The sequence below is a fragment of the Henckelia pumila genome, chromosome 4 (assembly GCF_033568475.1).
Source record: "Henckelia pumila isolate YLH828 chromosome 4, ASM3356847v2, whole genome shotgun sequence".
Lineage (NCBI taxonomy): Eukaryota > Viridiplantae > Streptophyta > Magnoliopsida > Lamiales > Gesneriaceae > Henckelia > Henckelia pumila.
In genome coordinates this window covers 186,539,932-186,546,498 of record NC_133123.1, presented here as the reverse complement: position 1 = coordinate 186,546,498, position 6,567 = coordinate 186,539,932, and the positions used below count along the sequence as shown (strand labels likewise).

Here is a 6,567-nt window from a genome sequence, read left to right as displayed (position 1 = left end):
TAAGCTAATAAGTGGCATAGACCTTTAAAATTTCAAAATGGTTGTTAGGTTGTTCTTGAGGGTATCATGGTTAAGAAAATTTTAATCATTGCTTAAGAAAATTTTAATCATCCTTAGAAGCGTAGAAGGTTGTAGTAACTAATAAGGGATTTGAGTTTAGTCCAGGATCACTAAACAGAGTTAAGTTAATAAGTGGCATAGACCTTTAAAATTTCAAAATGGTTGTTAGGTTGTTCTTGAGGGTATCATGGTTCCGTAGTACTATTGACTTGGGTATATAAGAGAATTAACTCGATTTGTCGGTCCTGATGCGATTGTTGAGGAGATAGGTAATTTGTTTTATCATTCGAGCTGGCGCAGAGTTGTTAGTGATACATGATGGGTTTCATGTATCGATGTTGGGGAAGTATGAGTCAGATTCATATCTTATTTCGAGGTCTGACGAGGTAGAATTATATTGTCTCTTAGCTGCCATATTTAGAAGAACTTAGAGTTTAGTCGCTAATTAATTTGAGGACTTGTGAATTTCTTAAGAGCTCGAGTTGTATATCATATGAGTTAAGTTTAATTGATAAATAGACGTTAAGCATAGCTTCGTTTTTAGAAATTTTATAATTTATGGTCGAGGTCGACATAAACTATTTATTGGTTATATGAGCTCTATTGCTTGGAATCCCGACGTAGGATATAAGGTTAGCAAAATGTAGGTTGTGCAATAACATAAAAGTCTAAGAATTTGTAAGTTGTAGAACTTATCAGTGCAGTAGGATGACGTTCTTAAGTTGATAAAATTTAGATGATCAAAAGTAAATTTGAGGAGTGATAAAATTTCCTCGAGGATAAGACCACTTGGGAAGATGTAAGAATTGTAAGTTTTATATTGCAATAAAAGTTAGTCAGATCCTTGATGATATAGATATTAGTAAGCATCAGAGTGCGCAGTGGAAGCTGATTTGGGTCAACTTATGTAGGTGCAAAGTTAGAAAATTTAGTGTTGATCCGGTCTAAGGTATTCGAACCTAGTTAGTAAGTCTTGAATTTCGAGGACGAAATTTCATTTAAGGGGGGAAGGAATTGTAGCACCTAAAATCTAATCTACTAAATCGCATGCATTAAATTTAATAAATATTAGGATTATTATTTTTGGTTTTAATTGATTTAAATTGTTTATTTGAATTGTGTGCTAATAAAATATTTTTATTATTTATTCAATGATTTTATTGTACTAACTATTTAATTAATATTTTTAATTGTTTAATTTTATTTGTCAAAATGATTTTTTATTGTTTAGTTTACTCATTTAAATGATTTTAACTGTTTAGCTTAATTATTTAAATACTTTCGATTGTCTAACATGTTTATTTTAAACAACTTAAGTTTAGCGGTCAGTTATTTTAAATTATTTTAAATGTTTAGCTTATTTATTTAATACCTTTTTAATTGTCCAAATCATTTTTAAAAGTTTTTATTTCGCTTGTGTATTTATTTAATTTGCTTATAAACGTTTGCCTAATTTGTTTAAATTATTTTAATCGTTTCGCTTATTATTTAAATATTTTATTTATCGTTGTGACATCAAAATATTTAAATATTGAAATTAGCATTTTCAAATCCAGTAAATAGAATTTAAGTATTTAATTCTTGAATTTTTCAAATGTCAGTATTGCGAAATCTGTGTCTAACACTTTTACTCTGTGTCTAACACTTTTACTCTCGCCATATGAAATACTGCATATTATATAATATTTACTTACACATTTAAAATTCATGTGGCTCGACCCAATAAGGGATTTCCAAAGCCCAATTCACGGCCCAAATGGGGTTTCCATCTAACACTTTCTACTCGGCCCAATTTTCATTTCCCCTCTTCTCCAGTTTGGCCGATAGATCACTCGAAAACCCTGTTTCTTCTTGTTCACTCTCTCGATCGGCACTCTCATCCTCCTCCAACCTTCGGCCACCGCAGTAGCTTCATCTTCCCGGCGTAGTCTTCCTCCGAGCTGACTGTTCAAGCTAATTCCGGCGCTCCTTGGCTCGATCACAACTCAACCGAGTTTGCCCTTCACCATTTCTGATTCTCGTAGCAAAGGCAAGACTTATGGATTTCTTGACTCACCAAGTGGATTTATATGCCGTGTGTTTGTATTTCCTTCTTGTATTTTGAATTTTATGTTTGAAGTTGCTCGTTCCTTTCCCAGTAGCCGTTCGGTGCCCCTGTTTCTTTATTCTTTTAGTTGCTCGTCCTCTTCAGATTTCTGTGGGGTATTTGATTCGTGTTTGTGATTGTTCTATAATGCTCCTGGTATTTGAATTTGGGTGTTTGCATAATTTTCGAAGGAATATTTTTACTGCCCTGTTTCGATGGCTTATTTCAGATTTTTGCCCTGGTTATTTTCGAAAATGGCATCTGGAATCTTACCCAAGTTTATGCATAACCTTATGTTTAATGTTGGGAATGGAAATTTTATATGAGTTTGAAATGGTGATTTCATTGGTCTTTTTTTTGAAATTTTCAGAAACGCATATTTGCCTTGTTTGGTTCGAAAATGGTGTGATGTTGTTGTGTTGCTTGGATGGTGGATAGGGGCTACCATGGGTGAGAATGTAGCTCACATGGTAGTGCTTATAATGGATTGAGGTTAACTTGTAAATAGGAGGGATGAACATTTTGATTCTAGTTGAGGTTGGGCTGCGGTTTAATGGTTCTTGTGGGCTGGTTTACGAACCAACTTATGGCATGGGAGGGCTGTCCTAGTGGCTTGGAGAAGTCTAAAGAATGGTCTTGATCTTGGTTATAGGTTGGGATCATGGGAATTCAATGGTTAGGTGTCTTGAAAGGGAGAAAGAGTTAAGACATGGTGAGCAGAATTTTTGTCAAGTGCTAGGGCTGCCCGAGATCAAACGTTTAAAACAGGGTTAAAGTCAGATTTTAATTAATTACTTGGGTCTGGAATTTAGTCTAAGATGTTGGGAATATGTCGGTTCAAGCGGGAATTCATTCGGTTAAGTTTTGGTTGAGTTCTAGATTTTGGAATATATAGGTGCAGAATTTTAGTGTGTTGTGCTTGCTGTCCGGAATGATTTTTTTAAAAATGATTGAATATGAGCAATACTTTGAGGACAACTTATAAACTTAGTATTAAGTGAGTGGGAGTTGTGGTTTCAAGCAGAATTCTTTTTGAATAAGAAATGAGTGAGTTATAAGTTTTACGGGCGAACCGCTCGGAATGTCCTAAGCTCAAATTTATGGTTTAGATTATCATCCATGGTTTGTTCCCTAAATCACCATCTCGGTCATCTGCATTTGAGTCTCTTGCATGATCATTGAGTAAATATTTTCAAGTACATTACATCTACATATGCATGCTAAGTTCTTATATAAAGGCAAGAAAGAAAGTATGAAAGAAAAATTTTTTATGAACGAAGTGAGATGATTGTGACTATAGAAATGACGTGTATGTGTGGGGTTGGGAGACGTTCTGACCTACCTTACCAAAGGATGTGTATGTGTGGGGTTGAGAGACGTCTTGGCCTACTTTACCAAATATAGACGTGTATGTGTGGGGTTAAGAGAAATCTTGGCCTCCCTTACCAATTACAGGGCAAGACTGGGTTGGGTGTCATCCTGACCTCCTTGCGGCATAGTGCACTGCAGCCATGATCATGATCGAAACCACAGAGTCACAATCAAGGATCTAAGTTCACAGTTCGCAGTTCGCAGTTCGCAGTTACAGATTCAGATACAATGACAGTTCATAGAATTCATATGACTATGTTTCAGTACAGTTTATGCAGTTACATTGATTATAAGTGACTTAGCCATGAATATGTTATATTAATGTTCACTCAGTTTTGAAGTCTATTTTGTTTAAAGCAAGGGCACAAAACAATAGTATTTTTAGTATCGACTATTTTTAATCTGTGTGTGCATGTATTTATGTAGTACTTGTTATTCCTCCATTTTCTTGTTGGGCCCCTAGGCTCACTACATCTACTTGGTGCAGGTAAAAGTTATCATCGAGATTGCGGGGAAGGACTTCCGAGTGGACTGTGATACGGGCACGGCACATCCCACTGACCATGCCAATCTTTCGCAAAAGTTTATTTTAACACTTTAAAGTCTTTTATTATGTTGATTGGATAAATGATATTGTAAGAATTTATAGAATTATTTGTGGGCATGTAAATATGTAATTGCTTGATCTTTTGTTGTTCGAAATGTCGAATCTCTTCTCCGGTTCTCGTTCCTTTCTCGGTATAGTTTATTTAGTGTTGTTTTCTTTTCTTTAAAATTTGTTGTCTGTGACAGGTGGTTTGTGATTTAAATAGGTAGGTCATGCTGAAATTTTGAAAAATCCGTATTTTATTTAGTTTAATTATAAGAATTAGTTAGGGTCGTTTCAGCAATGCTTTGGATAAGTATGGGGGGTAGATTAGTTTTGTTTGTGTTGTTGTTTGCATTCATTTGGTCTAGTTTATTGCATATAGTTCGTATTCATGCATATCATTATGTTTTGTGTTTGTGTTGTGTGAATAGTTATAATGATGACTACTGGCCTATGATGATGGAGTTGTTGAAATTTTTTTTATAAATGTTGCTTTTGATTGAACATGAGAAACTGTTGGTTGAATCGTGAATCATTTTAAGCACGCATGTCAGACTAGTGTAATGTAGGGAAGTAATTGATGAAGTTCGTGTTTGCTTGACCATTGCAAGGCGATAGGTGTTTGTTGATCGTGATAGTGTCTTTGGATTCCTGATGATTTTATGACATTGCATGTAGAAATGTTTACCAAAATTCTTTGAAAAAAAATTTATTATGTTAACTCCATCCGGGTTACGAGCAAGAGATTGAAATCCTAATCCCTTGTTCTTGACTAAGTATGCGGGTTCCATAGGGTTAAAAATTTGAAATTTTAAAATGACAATTCCATCCGGGCTTGGAAAATGATTGAAATCATAATTAATTTTTCATGGCTAAGTTTGCGGGTTAAATGGTTTTGTAGCTCCATCTGGGCTATAGACGAGGGGATTGAAATTCGAATCTTATCTTAGTTATAGCTAAGTTTGCGGGTAATTATTGGGGCATAAGAAAAACCGGGCGCAAAATCCGGCGTTGCGTAATTAATCTCAAGAAAGTGCATGTTTTTGTTAGAGATTGTTGGGATGAAGGAATGCTAGATTGTGACACTTGCACTGAATTGTCATAGGCTTCTACGCATTCTTAGGACAGATTCTTTTGAAGTTGAATGAAAATGGAATGACATGGCACACACACACGTTTACGTTACATTGACAGTGTATTGTGAACAATCAGAAGTTTGTAGTTTTTAGTTGTTGGAGTTGAAACTTATCGGAGGCTATGTTGTTCATGATTCATTCTTTCTGATGTTTTGTTTGCAATTTGTTTTTGCATGTCTTGCTCGAGGGCGAGTAAGATTCAAGTATGGGGGAGTTGATAACGGTGTTTTATATGTGATATTTTGTGTGATTTTTGCATGCATTATTATTTGTTTATTGTGTTTTCGTTATGTTTTATTTAGTTTTTATTTATAGTGTTTGCATTTTACTCCCCGATTTATTTTTGTAGGCATTTTAAAGATTTTATGGAGGAAAAAGGAATTAAACGAGGTGTGCTGGAAAAGGTCTCGCGCCCCAGCGAGTTTCCAGCTCACTACATCGCGGGAAGAGAAGTCAGTGGGCCAAGGCAGCATGCGCGCTCGAGCGAGATCCCAGTTTGCTCGAGCGGGAGTGACAAAACAGAAGTCCTTGCGTAGAAAACGCACTCGAGCGAGATTCTTCCTTGCTCGAGAGGAGGAGATAAAATAGAACTCTGCCTATTGAAGTCGCGCTCGAGCGAGATTCTTATCCGCTCGAGCGTGTGTCGCCGTTTCAGAAAAATATAAAAAAGGACTCGCTCAAGCGAGATTCTTATCCGCTCGAGCGCGTGTTCCGCCGTCAGATTTATTCGAGAATCCTATTTTGTGAAGGAAATAAATTGGAACAGGATCCAGACACTATAAATAGATGATATATCATATTTTTGGGGGTTCCGAAGTTCCAGAACGCAGACAACACAAGGGAGGCGGCTACAAGGCTTGGGAGAGAAGATTTCTCTTTCCTTTTCTTCTTCTTTTTATTTTTCAATTATTGAGTAATTTTTCTTCAACCAAGACGACGTGATTGGGCCGGACAAATTCATATAGAAAACTTGAATGTTTATTTGGGATTTTTCAGACTTGATTTTATTTTATTGATTGTTAGATTCATATTTGTCTTGTGGATAGTCTGATCAACTATTTTTTTGCATGTTAATCTGTTCCAAGTTGACAGAGGAGGAATTGATTTCGATCACTCTGATAATCAACATATTGTAAAACCGACTAGAAATAGAATTCGGTTTCAGTGTGCGGTTTAGGTGTATACTGAATTTTCAAAGTTCTTCATGTATTCAAATTTGATTAGAATTACAAAAGATTAATCCGTCAATATTTGATTAGGTTTGATTGTTCTAGAAATAGACCTTTGAACAAGTTAGGAGAATTTCCGTAATTTAAGATTAAATC

General features: G+C 35.5%; 1 long non-coding RNA gene across 2 annotated transcripts; it reads left to right on the top strand.

Annotated features, from left to right (window-relative positions):
- The first annotated feature begins 1,882 nt into the window (after positions 1-1,882).
- Positions 1,883-6,230, top strand: LOC140865676 (uncharacterized). 2 transcript variants are annotated; one of them, XR_012144690.1, is made up of 3 exons: positions 1,883-2,089; positions 4,005-4,152; positions 5,592-6,230. It is a non-coding gene; the product is annotated as an uncharacterized lncRNA (long non-coding RNA). The 2 variants fall into 2 exon arrangements; XR_012144691.1 differs by lacking the exon at positions 5,592-6,230 and having other exon boundaries at positions 4,005-4,242.
- The last annotated feature ends 337 nt before the right edge of the window (positions 6,231-6,567 follow it).